Source organism: Coregonus lavaretus, assembly GCF_964263955.1.
Source record: "Coregonus lavaretus genome assembly, chromosome: 31".
Classification (NCBI taxonomy): domain Eukaryota; kingdom Metazoa; phylum Chordata; class Actinopteri; order Salmoniformes; family Salmonidae; genus Coregonus; species Coregonus lavaretus.
The window spans coordinates 11953740-11966627 of record NC_140018.1 but is presented as its reverse complement, the minus strand read 5'-3'; the positions used below and the strand labels follow the sequence as shown (position 1 = coordinate 11966627).

The 12888-nt window shown below is 44.7% G+C and overlaps 1 pseudogene across 1 annotated transcript in view; it reads left to right on the top strand.

Moving 5' to 3' along the window:
• LOC311106766 (1-phosphatidylinositol 4,5-bisphosphate phosphodiesterase beta-1-like) overlaps nucleotides 1-12888 on the top strand; it is a 78260-nt pseudogene that overhangs the window by 32618 nt on the left and 32754 nt on the right. The window contains exons 10-22 of the transcript in view: nucleotides 4082-4252; nucleotides 5240-5326; nucleotides 6223-6293; nucleotides 6551-6647; nucleotides 6888-6972; nucleotides 8032-8156; nucleotides 8435-8589; nucleotides 8725-8889; nucleotides 9817-9916; nucleotides 10058-10162; nucleotides 10307-10422; nucleotides 11521-11653; nucleotides 12764-12817. The product of the transcript in view is annotated as a 1-phosphatidylinositol 4,5-bisphosphate phosphodiesterase beta-1-like (transcript). The remainder of the gene's footprint in view (nucleotides 1-4081; nucleotides 4253-5239; nucleotides 5327-6222; nucleotides 6294-6550; nucleotides 6648-6887; nucleotides 6973-8031; nucleotides 8157-8434; nucleotides 8590-8724; nucleotides 8890-9816; nucleotides 9917-10057; nucleotides 10163-10306; nucleotides 10423-11520; nucleotides 11654-12763; nucleotides 12818-12888) is intronic.

The following is a 12888-nucleotide window of genomic DNA, read 5'->3' as shown; positions in this document are numbered from 1 at the left end:
CAAGCTTAAAAGGATAAACATTCAACATTGGCCATGGTGTCAATCCAGCATGACTACTCAGAACTGGGAATTCGTTTTGAACGGTCATCCAACTTGGAATTGCAAGTCGGGAACTCTGGCCTCTTTCTCGAGCTCCGACCTGAAGATCACTGACGTCATCATGATTCAACCTTGTTTTTTTCCAAGTTCCCAGTTGTCTTGAAAGAACCATAAATCCAGAGAATGCCAGACTTTGATGCCAAAGTTTGATGACAAAATTTGCCCGCGAAGGACCGCTGTGCCACCTTCCTGTTCAAGTGAGCACAGCACAACAAGGTGAGTCCAGAAATGTCTTGTATGCTGCTGCATAAAGGATGTAATAGGCCAGGGAGATATGTATACTGTAGCTAAGAAAGTAATACTAAGTGTATGTTGTGTAGTAAGCTGTTAGTAGCCCATATGCCTCACCCTAATAATTTGGTCCCGTTTCCCCTCCTAATTTTGCCTACTGTTCTGACTTGGTGGTACAAGCGTATAACCTGTTTTAGAGAAATGTAATCATCGAATATTGTAAGAGCTTTCATTCTCTACTTATATGTCCCCTTTATATATCCTACGGTTCTGACTTGGTGTACAGGGAGAATACTGTAAGAACGGCCCATGTTCTGAATTCTGTCGCTGTACATTTCAAAAGTGCTGAACAAATAGTTATATTGACTACGTCCGTCCTAGCTCGCTCATTAATATCTTAATCGAAATTACGGATTGCCTCTTATCTGCTCGTTGTCCCCTTATGCCATAGTTTGTACATCTCAATTGTCAGTAGAAACCACATTTGTTTAAGCAAGTCAGCCATATCAGCTATGTTTTTTTTAAAGGCAGTAAATGAGGCTGAATGAACTGTTTCGCTGCCAGACAAGGCTCCGCTGATAGCCAGGTGTAGCAGTGGTAAGGTGTTGGGACTGCTGTTGGGACAGCTTAATGTCACCGTTATAGTGCAATTCATGTATTATTTTGTGTTGTGTAGTGGGTTTGCTGGCATGCATCTAAAACATTTTTTGGGGGGTTTGCCCCACCAAGATTTACATGCTAAATTCGCCACTGAGTGTGATTGATATGGGATTTACAGTGGGGAAAAAAAGTATTTAGTCAGCCACCAATTGTGCAAGTTCTCCCACTTAAAAAGATGAGAGAGGCCTGTAATTTTCATCATAGGTACACGTCAACTATGACAGACAAATTGAGAAAAGAAAATCCAGAAAATCACATTGTAGGATTTTTAATGAATTTATTTGCAAATTATGGTGGAAAATAAGTATTTGGTCACCTACAAACAAGCAAGATTTCTGGCTCTCACAGACCTGTAACTTCTTCTTTAAGAGGCTCCTCTGTCCTCCACTCGTTACCTGTATTAATGGCACCTGTTTGAACTTGTTATCAGTATAAAAGACACCTGTCCACAACCTCAAACAGTCACACTCCAAACTCCACTATGGCCAAGACCAAAGAGCTGTCAAAGGACACCAGAAACAAAATTGTAGAACTGCACCAGGCTGGGAAGACTGAATCTGCAATAGGTAAGCAGCTTGGGTTTGAAGAAATCAACTGTGGGAGCAATTATTAGGAAATGGAAGACATACAAGACCACTGATAATCTCCCTCGATCTGGGGCTCCACGCAAGATCTCACCCCGTGGGGTCAAAATGATCACAAGAACGGTGAGCAAAAATCCCAGAACCACACGGGGGGACCTAGTGAATGACCTGCAGAGAGCTGGGACCAAAGTAACAAAGCCTACCATCAGTAACACACTACGCCGCCAGGGACTCAAATCCTGCAGTGCCAGACGTGTCCCCCTGCTTAAGCCAGTACATGTCCAGGCCCGTCTGAAGTTTGCTAGAGTGCATTTGGATGATCCAGAAGAGGATTGGGAGAATGTCATATGGTCAGATGAAACCAAAATAGAACTTTTGGTAAAAACTCAACTCGTCGTGTTTGGAGGACAAAGAATGCTGAGTTGCATCCAAAGAACACCATACCTACTGTGAAGCATGGGGGTGGAAACATCATGCTTTGGGGCTGTTTTTCTGCAAAGGGGACCAGGACGACTGATCCGTGTAAAGGAAAGAATGAATGGGGGCCATGTATCGTGTGATTTTGAGTGAAAACCTCCTTCCATCAGCAAGGGCATTGAAGATGAAACGTGGCTGGGTGTTTCAGCATGACAATGATCCCAAACACACCGCCCGGGCAACAAAGGAGTGGCTTCGTAAGAAGCATTTCAAGGTCCTGGAGTGGCCTAGCCAGTCTCCAGATCTCAACCCCATAGAAAATCTTTGGAGGGAGTTGAAAGTCCGTGTTGCCCAGCGACAGCCCCAAAACATCACTGCTCTAGAGGAGATCTGCATGGAGGAATGGGCCAAAATACTAGCAACAGTGTGTGTGAAAACTTGTGAAGACTTACAGAAAACGATTGACCTGTGTCATTGCCAACAAAGGGTATATAACAAAGTATTGAGAAACTTTTGTTATTGACCAAATACTTATTTTCCACCATAATTTGCAAATAAATTCATTAAAACTCCTACAATGTGATTTTCTAGATTTTATTTTCTCATTTTGTCTGTCATAGTTGACGTGTACCTATGATGAAAATTACAGGCCTCTCTCATATTTTTAAGTGGGAGAACTTGCACAATTGGTGGCTGACTAAATACTTTTTTTCCCCACTGTATAGGACATGGCCATAGGGGACTAAAGATGGTTGTAATGGAATGATTGCTCCGGAAAGTTGCCCACAGATCAAGGTCCTCTTTGCTCCTGTAGCTCAGGGGGATGTGTGAAACTTCCTCCTCAGCCTGAAGTGTCGCCACTTGCACCGCGGAATTGTTAACTTTTTGGTGGCACCAACTGGTAAGCCGCTTCGGGAGGGTGGACACGTGTGCTAGCAAGGTAGAGGTGCTGGGTTCAAGCCTCGGTGTGAGCTGAATCAGGAGGAAGCATTACTGACTAAGTAAGAAGTGTGATGTCCTTTACAGTCCATTAAGGGGAAAATGCTGAGCTGGTTTTCAGTGAGAAGTAGTGTGTATGGATCAAGATGTTCTCTGACTTGAGGATGAAAGAGAACTGAAGACAAGTAGATATGGCAGATGCTCAGAAGTGTGATGCTGTTTAAAGCTGAGAAGGTTGTTAATTGTGTGTGTGTGCGTGTGCGTGCGTGCCTGTAAATCATGTGTGTGCAAACGTTTACCTGCGTGTACGAGCGCTTGCATGCGTTTGTGTGATGTAGCTCAGTGTCTTCTAATACTCCATTATCAATGGGCATCAACAGTGTGATCCAACAGAACAGAAGGGTATCACATGAATATAACGAGGTGCTGTGCCTAATAGTCTGCTCTTCAGAGAGAGAGTGTTGTAAGCATACATCCCACCTCTACACAAAGGAAACCCATTCTGGGGGTGTAGAAAGTGTTGAAGATGTAAACTTAACACTTGCTTGCCAACACAGCCTGTAAGGGCCTTATTTCATTCAGGTCACTAAGAAGCCTTTTACACTATGACTGATCAACACCCTCTCATCATCACAACACCAAGTCTGTTTTGATACCCTTGCCTAACACACGCACCCACCAACATCACCATTAGTAGGAACCTTTCTTGGTTCTTACTCTCAGGTAATGAGTCTAACTTCTCTCTCTCTCTCTCTCTCTCTCTCTCTCTCTCTCTCTCTCTCTCTCTCTCTCTCTCTCTCTCTCTCTCTCTCTCTCTCTCCTCTCTCTCTCTCTCTCTCTCTCTCTCTCTCTCTCTCTCTCTCTCTCTCTCTCTCTCTCTCTCTCTCTCTCTCTCTCTCTCTCTCTCTCTCTCTCTCTCTCTCTCTCTACTATCCTTTTATCTCTCTCTCTCTCTCTCTCTTCTCTCTCCTCCTCTCTCTCTCTCTCTCTCTCTCTCTACTATCCTTTTATCCCTCTCTCTCTACTATCCTTTTATCTCTCTCTCTCTCTCTCTCTCTCTCTCTCTCTCTCTCTCTCTCTCTCTCTCTGTCTTCTCTCTCTCTCTCTCTCCCTCCTTTCGCTCTCCTTCACCCCTCCCTCTCCATCTCTAGTTGGAGACAGGAGTGCACCTGCCCAGTCCAATGGATCAGATGGGAAAGATTCTGGTGAAGAACAAGAAGAACACATCAAGACATCAAGTACCAAGAAGAAACTGTCAGAACAGGCCTCCAATACCTACAGTGACTCATCTAGTGTGCATGAGCCCTCTTCTCCCAGCGCAGGTATGGTTACAGTACACGCACACATGCACACACACACACGCACACACAGCAGCAGCAGAAACACAAGTCACTTGTCGGCCATTGACACACAGAGGAGGTTTATTTGATTTATAATAAAGTGCAACGCTACAAGTCAGCAGAGGTCATGGTGGGAGAATTGCTTGCCAATCATAAATCCTACATCTTATAGTAAGACCTGGCTGTAGTTGATCATCCATCACTTTCCTGGCCCTCTAAATCAGTGAGCTGTGTTGTTGACTTTTTCATATACTCATATCATTGGAGGCTGCTGAGGGGGGGACGGCTCATAATAATGGCCGGAAATGAGCAAATGAAATGGCATCAAACATATGGAAACCATGTGTTTGATGCCATTCCACTCATTTCACTCCAGCCATTACCACAAGCCTGTCCTCCCCAATTAAGGAGCCACCAACCTCCTGTGACTCATATACTATCTGTGTGTGTGTGTGTGTGTGTGTGTGTGTGTGTGTGTGTGTGTGTGTGTGTGTGTGTGTGTGTCAGGTTAAGTTGTATAGCTACCCAGGTGCCTCTGGTACAGCTTTACCAGAACAGGACAGGCAGGGAGGCAGACAGGCAGCAGGATCGATGCTCTTAGCGTTCCCCTTCACACAGAATCACCCTGCATTCATCAACATCAGCCTACTGGGGCTCACAGCCACGCGCCACTCTCATACACTAGTACACACTGCCCCCTGCTGGTAGACTCACAGACACATTTCATCCTGCACTGCTGCAGTCCATCTTGATCTCTGAAGGAGTTCATATATCCAGAAGAGACTGGTGAAGGGAAATATCTTGGAACAGGCTCATTGTAATGGCAGGAATGGAAATGGATTCACCTGTGTTTGATACTGTTCCATCCATTCCATTACAATGAGTCCGTCCTCCAATTTAAAAGTGACACCTGCCTCCACTGCATATACAGTATCACATAATGGTTATTGATTGTTTACTGTCCACCAGGGTGGACCAACCAGGAGATTACTGAGTCCTCCCAGCCACTAGAGGTCGCTGGGCTCAGCCTCAGACCACAGGGAAGGAAGTCCATCGGTGAGCCATATGGGAGAGACTATAAGGACACAGCTATTCTTAAACCGACTAGCCAAAACCTAAAACTGACCCTAACCTTAACCTAATTTGTATAAATTGTGAAATAAAATATCGGTTTGTGTGTCAGGTGAGTCTTTATAGCCTTTCCGAGCCATACCCCTGGTCACAACATGGAACTCTATTCCACATCAAGTAACTCGTGCAAGCAGTAAAAATAGATTTAAAAAACAGATAAAAATACACCTTATCGAACAGCGTGGAATGTGAAGAGACACACACAGGCACAGACACACGCATGCACACACACCTAACATACGCACTATACACACACATACACATGGATTTTGTGTTGTAGATATGTGGTAGTAGAGTAGAGGCCTGAGGGCACACACTTAATATGTTGTGAAATCTGTTGTGAAATGTCATGTAATGTTTTTAATTGTATATAACTGCCTTAATTTTGCTGGACCCCAGGAAGAGTAGCTGCTGCCTTGGCAGGAACTAATGGGGATCCTTAATACATAGAACTACTCCATCAGTCACTCCTCCTCCTCCTTTACCTGGTCCTGAAGCAACCCTTAGTAGCCCTAGTTCTATAACCTAGTCACATCCTTAGTTTCTTCCTTCCCCTATTCCTTTTCTCTAGCTCTTTCCCTTAATTCCTTTCCCTAGACCCCCTATCCCTAGCTCCTAACACCCCTTTCCCTAACCTCCCTATGGCACAAGTGACAGTAACCCCACTAAAAAGCTTGGTGGATCTATTCCAATATTGCTTACACCTCCATTCATCCCCTTCAGAACTCCAAACCCTGGGGCTTGCTTTCTGACCATGCAGCCTTTAGTAATCATTAGCATGTAACCTGAGAAGCTAACTTAAACCTGCGCTTGTCTTTCAGGTGAAGTTGAGGCAGAGAGTGACGATGATGATGATGATGACGATGACTGTAAAAAGGGGTGCATGGATGAGGTATATGGCTTTCAATACATCTTCATTCTTTCTCCTGCATCCTCAGGTGTCTCTTGCTACATGTAATGTGTTCTTAGGCTGCCCCCTAGTGGAGATTCAGAAACACACGTTATTCTCGGGCTATGTCTCAATAGTCAAACAAGGAGGGGAGGGGAGGGGAGGGGAGGGGAGGGGAGGGGAGAGGAGAGGAGAGGAGAGTAGAGGAGAGGAGAGGAGAGGAGGATTCTCTTTCTGACTGTTGTGTGTTCCTCCTCCAGGGTACAGCGGGCAGCGAGGCATTTGCCACAGAGGAGATGTCCAACCTGGTCAGTTATGTCCAGCCGGTCAAATTTAACTCCTTCGAGGCCTCCAAAAGTAAGACCATCACTCGTGACCACAACTCAACACCTGTTTAGACCACACTTCAATATTTATTGCGATTGTGAACCATATTTTGTGGCACTTTGAATACACACCAACTCAAATTAGTTGTTCTGTTCTCACAGATTTACTGTTTAAAATTCAGCTGCATTTTAAAACAAAAAAAGAATCAATTCCAAAAGTTATGCCATTTTTAAAATTTATTTATCAATCAATCAATTGCTGTTGTTCCAGAGATCAATCGGAGCTATCAGATGTCATCGTTTGTGGAGACCAAAGCCTTGGAGCAGCTCACCAAGTCACCTGTGGAGTTTGTCGAGTATCCTTCCCACTCTATGTGGAATATTTACTTCAAATGTCTGTTCAAATCTTTTCATTTGTTGAAACTGTCTCGAGTGAAGAAGGACACCAAAAGCAACGTGAACTTGTAAATCACCTTACCTGGTTAAGTAAAGGAATCCATGTATTGTAAGTCCAGGAGCCTCATTTATCAAAGGTGCATGCACACAAAAAATACTCGTTTTCCACAAAGGGTAGTATTTTTAGATTTTGAACTTGACGGGAAAGTGTGCGTATCTCCACGCAAATCTCAGACCATGCGTACGCTCAACTTCTAGTGGTTGATCAACTGTATGGCAAGCAAATATTGTTATTTTGGGGGAAATGGAGGTGTTTGATGCACAGGAATTTTAATGCCATTGGTTAGGAGATTGCATAGCATCATGTCGCCTAATATATTTATTTTGCTTTTATTATATAGGTCTAATTCATAATCATATTGCAGGGCTTGCCTCTCCTTTTCTGACATGACTGGTTTATTCCCGCTACAAAACAAATATTAGGCTACCATTTGTCCATCGCTTATTCAACCTGTGAATGTATTGTAATGTTTTTAAAATTGTATAACTGTCTTAATTTTGCTGGACCCCAGGAAGAGTAGATGCTGCCTTGGCAGCAGCTAATGGGGATCCATAATAAATACAAATACAAATAGCTAACTATGCTCAAAGTGTTTAGCACGCCCTATAGGCGACATGCCCATACCTCTACAGAAATGTGATCAAACTGTCATGACCTAGTTACAACATCTTCAAATCATACTGCAAATTACAGTGTTTTTGTTACCATAAAAGGTGATGGAGTGCATTTTCCAGGCTGGGTTGTAACGCTTGTTCATGAGCGTAGAAATATAGTATGGCTCTGATTTATCAATGAAAACATGCGTATATATTTAGTGCGACAGTTTGATAAATCCCAATGAATTGTTGCGCACGCAAATCCTAGAATCTCCACGTAGGCCAACATTTTATGAGAAATGTATGCATGTTTGATAAAAAATGAGGCCCAAGGTGTCCTCTCCTTAACGGAGTGTGTCCAGGTATAACAAGCTGCAGCTGAGTCGTATCTACCCAAAAGGTACCAGAGTAGACTCCTCCAACTACAACCCTCAACTTTTCTGGAATGCAGGCTGTCAACTGGTGGCCCTCAACTTCCAGACCATAGGTAAGAACTACATCAACACACACACACTATTTTATTAACGTGCTTTCTATCTATATATCTCTCAGAGCTGTTTACTGAGTATGGGAAGGGCTGTGTGTACCTCTGTATCTTTCTAACACCTCTCTCCCTTCTTCTCATTTCCCCTCTCTCTCTACTCTCTCTCCCTCTCGCTCTCCCTCAATCTCTCTCTCTCTCTCTCTCTCTCTCTCTCTCTCTCTCTCTCTCTCTCGCTCTTTCTCTCTCGCTCTCTCCCCTCTCTCTCTCTCTCTCTTCCTCAGACCTGTCCATGATGTTGAACCTGGGTATGTATGAGTACAATGGAAAGTGTGGTTACAGACTGAAACCAGAGTTCATGAGACGACCAGACAAACACTTTGATCCCTTTGCTGAGAGTACTGTGGACGGCATCGTAGCCAACACATTGTCTGTGAAGGTGTGTATCTGTGTGGGTGCGTGTGTGTGCATGCTTGTGTGTGTGCGTGATCGCATGTGCGTGTGTGTACGTATGTGTATGTGTGCACGGACTTTACAACGCTCACACTTAATATCTTAATCTATCTGTCTCCAGATCATCTCAGGCCAGTTCCTGACCGATAAGAAGGTGGGGACGTATGTGGAGATAGACATGTTTGGTCTGCCGGTGGACACCAGAAGGAAGGGTTTTAAGACCAAGACATCTCAGGGCAACGCTGTCAACCCTGTCTGGGAGGAGGAGGCCTTTGTCCTCAAGAAGGTAAACCACAACGTAGCGCAGACTGTTATGGGATTTGTAGTTCTTTAAGATCACCGAAGGTAATGCTGTCAACATTTTTATATAATTTATTTATTTATTTATTTTTTCCGTCATTTAGCAGACGCTCTTATCCAGAGCGACTTACAAATTGGTGCATTCACCTTATGAAAGCCAGTGGGACAATCACTTTACAATATTTTTTTTTGGGGGGGGGTTAGTTAACGTTAGCTCAACTGCTAACTACCTAGCCTAACTAGAGAATCGTCTTGAATCATTTAACATTTACATTTTAGTCATTTAGCAGACGCTCTTATCCAGAGCGACTTACAGTTAGTTAGTGCATACATTATTATTTTTTCATACCCCCTGTGGGAATCGAACCCACAACCCTGGCGTTGCAAACGCCATGCTCTATCAACTGAGCTACATCCCTGCCGGCCATTCCCTCCCCTACCCTGGATGACGCTGGGCCAATTGCGCGCCGCCCCATGGGTCTCCCGGTCGCGGCCAGCTACGACAGAGCCTGGATTTGAACCAGGATCTCTAGTGGCACAGCTAGACCACTGCGCCACTCGGGAGACTAGTTAACTAGACTAGTTAACTAGACTAGAGACTAGACTAGAGACTAGTTAACTAGACTAGTTAACGTGAACATTATCTGTGAGGAGGAGGCCTTGATCTTCAAGAATGCACACCAATAGAGATATATAATGTTCTATTGAATTATGTGTGTAAATCATTGTTTAAAACATCATAGATCAAAGTGTTATGGGATTTGTAGTTAATCAAATAAATCAAGACCTCCCAGAGTAATCTGTCAATATTATCTAGGAGGAGGAGGCTGTCGTTATCGAAGTGTCTCCTTTCTTACGTGTGTGTGTCTGTGCATCTGTGTGTGTGTGTGTCTGTGTGTGTGTCGTTCCGCAGGTGGTACTGCCCACTCTGGCCTCGATGAGGATATCTGTGTTTGAGGATGGAGGGAAGTTCATTGGCCATCGCATCATTCCTGTGAATGCCATCCGCCCAGGTGAGGCCTATAGCCTGTTAGCCTGACTGACTACCATTCTGGTCCATTGTTCTGCTTGAGTGATACTGTGTAAGCAGTCCTTGAACTTCTGATCGCTGACCCCTGTGTGTGTGTGTGTGTGTGTGTGTGTGTGTGTTCCAGGTTACCACTACATTGGTCTGAGGAATGAGAAGAACCAGGCTCTGACCCTCCCTGCTCTGTTTGTCTATGTAGAGGTCAAGGACTATGTCCCTGATACATTCGCAGGTATAGTGGCTGACATACCTTACAGAATACTGGTATATACAGTAACTAACCATAGAGTTCTAACCATGTTGATATTTCCACTGGCTTATATAACATCATCTATGATACATTCTGTCCCCTTCCTCCCACTGATCTCTTCCTCAGATGTCATCGAGGCGTTGTCCAATCCCATCCGTTACGTCAACCTGATGGAGCAGAGAGCCAATCAACTGGCAGCTCTCACTCTGGAGGAGGGGGCAGAGGAGGAGGACAGCAAAGAGGTGTGTTTGTATTTGTCTGTGTGTGTGTGTTTGTGTTTGTGTGTGTGTGTGTTTGTGTGTGTGTGTGCCTGTGTGCGTGCGTGGGTGCCTGTGTTCGTGAATGTGTATGCCTGTTTGTGTGTGTGTGTGTGTGTGTGTCATCCCCACACTAATCGACCAGTAACAGATCAATGAGCATCTCCCCAGGCAGTAGGCCTCTCTTTGGGTTAGAGCTATTGACCAGGGGTTAGGAACTGAGGCCTGTCGCTTTGTGAAGAGATTATTGGGTTTTTGCTATAGACCAGGGGTTAGGAACTGAGGTGTGAGGGTTATGAGGTGAGGGACGGTGGATGGGGGAGACAGTCAATGGAGAGCTTGTACATGCTGACACCATGGCAACGGTCGCCTAGTGAGTTAGTGGGCTTTCTGCTGGAGTGTCAGAGACAGAGGGAAAGAGAGATTAGAAAGAAGAGGAGAGCAGAGGAAAACAGACTTTATTTTCCTGTCCAGAACAGGCTCAGGGAGGGAGGACTCAGTAACAGGTGGTTTAACTGAATAATATTTCAAAGAAATACACGCCAAGTACTACAACAAGTCAGGGTTGGAAAGAACCTAGAGAGAACGTTGGGAGAACCATGAGGAAGCGTTTGGAGAACGTAGTAGAGAGCGTTAGGAGAACTTCAAGAGAACATTGAGACAACGTAAGGAGAACATTGGCTAAATGTTAGTGAAACTTTAGAGAGTGTGGTCAGTGTGACTCTGATCTGAGATGCTGAGAGTGGGGTACCAAAGCTATGTCTACAAGGTTTCCAACAGGCTGCAGGTATTCTCTGTGTGTGTGGTGAGTTGATTGTGGTGTCGTATATTTGATGTACAGTAGCTTGTTTGTAATAGAGTCATGGAATCTTATGGTTGTACTCTCATCTCATTGCATAGGCCGCAAAAACATAGAGCAGAACTATGTATGTGTGACATACAGTACATTGGGCAGATGCTTACACTCTAGACAGATGATGTGCTAAGTCAATTTGAACAGGACTGTGTGGACCTGATAAAGTGCTTTGAGGCCCAGTACAAAGTGCCTGTATCAGTATCGCTGTCAATGTATTTGATTGACAGGTGGAGGCTGCTGGTGATGACCCCATGGAGCCAGACCCCCGGGTGACCCTGCCAGCAGAGAACGGGGTCAGCCACGCTCCCATCATCTCCTCCAAACCCCCCAGCCTGGTCAGCCACCAGCCACAGCCCACAGGTACTGGTCAAATCTCCACTTGAACTTACAGTAATAATAATAATGAGATTTCTATTATGAAAAGAGCAATAGAAGTTTAATAAAAAGCACTTCATAAGGAAAAAACAAACAAACAAGCAATATACACTACATGGCCAAAAGTATGTGGACACCTGAACATCTCATTCCAAAATCATGGGCATTAATATGGAGTTGGTCCTCCCTTTGCTGCTATAACAGCCTCCACTCTTCTGGGAAGGCTTTCCACTAGATGTTTGAACATTGTTGCGGGGACTTGCTTCCATTCAGCCACAAGCATTAGTGAGGCAGGTACTGATGTTGGGCGATTAGGCCTGGCTTGCAGTCAGCATTCATCCCAAAGTTGTTAGATGGGGTTAAGGTCAGGGCTCTGTGCAGACCAGTCAAGTTCTTCCACACCGATCTCGACAAATCATTTCTGTATGGACCTCTGTATGGACCACCACAATGCTTGGCATTGTGCATGGTGATCTTAGGCTTGTGTGCAGCTGTTCGGCCATGGAAACCCATTTCATTAAGCTCCCGATTAACAGTTATTGTGCTGAAGTTGCTTCCAGAGGCAGTTTGGAACTCGGTAGTGAGTGTTGCAACCGAGGACAGACAATTTTTATGCGCTACCTGCTTCAGCACTCGGCGGTTCCGTTCTGTGAGCTTGTGTGGCCTACCACTTCGCGGCTGAGCCATTGTTGCTCCTAGACGTTTCCACTTCACCTTAACAGAACTTACAGTGGACCGGGGCAGCTCTAGCAGGGCAGAAATTTGACGAACTGACTTGTTGGAAAGGTGGCATCCTATGACGGTGCCATGTTGAAAGTCACTGAGCTCATCAATAAGGGCATTCTACTGCCAATGTTTGTTTATGGAGATTGCATGGCTGCATGGCTGTCAGCAACGGGTGTGGCTGAAATAGCCAAATCCACTAATTTGAAGAGGTGTCCACTTACTTCTAGCCATGTAGTGTATAATGACAGTGACTCCAATATGGCAACCAGTAAACTTTCATTTGGCAGTCCACAACACATTTACGACCCACTTGGGTTGCCAGATATAACCTGCCAAAACCCGCACTAACAGGTGTATATTGTTTATCAGGTTCAGTGAAAACTGCAGTGAAGACTGAGGACATCATTCAGAGTGTTCTCACAGGTAAGACTGGAGTAGGACTCAGTAACAAGCTAAGTGAACACGTGTGGTCATTTGTCTATCTATACATGACA